Below are 306 nucleotides of genomic sequence, written 5' to 3'. Positions count from 1 at the left end.
ACCCCACCCCCCGTGGGATCGTGTCTCCCGCTCGTGAGCTGGAGCATCTGTGGGAGATGAAAATAGGAAGGGAACGAAGCTGCTCTCTCAGCTCCACGCCCTGACATTTCCTTAAACACGTTCACTTGGACCTGGAGAGCTACTTTATTTTAAAACATTTCTTTCTGTTGGGAGGTTTTTTTTCCTTTAAAAGGAATTCCATCTGCACCCACAGACACACTTGCTTTCCTGCCAGGGCTGCTGCCAGCCCCAGTCCCTCCTGTCTGCCCACAGGTGATGGGCGGGTGGGGGTGGGGCTCAGAGGCT

This window comes from Myotis brandtii, unplaced genomic scaffold (assembly GCF_000412655.1).
Source record: "Myotis brandtii unplaced genomic scaffold, ASM41265v1 scaffold97, whole genome shotgun sequence".
In the NCBI taxonomy this organism is placed as follows: domain Eukaryota; kingdom Metazoa; phylum Chordata; class Mammalia; order Chiroptera; family Vespertilionidae; genus Myotis; species Myotis brandtii.
The sequence above is the reverse complement of the archived record's forward strand: the minus strand, read 5'-3'. Positions refer to the sequence as shown.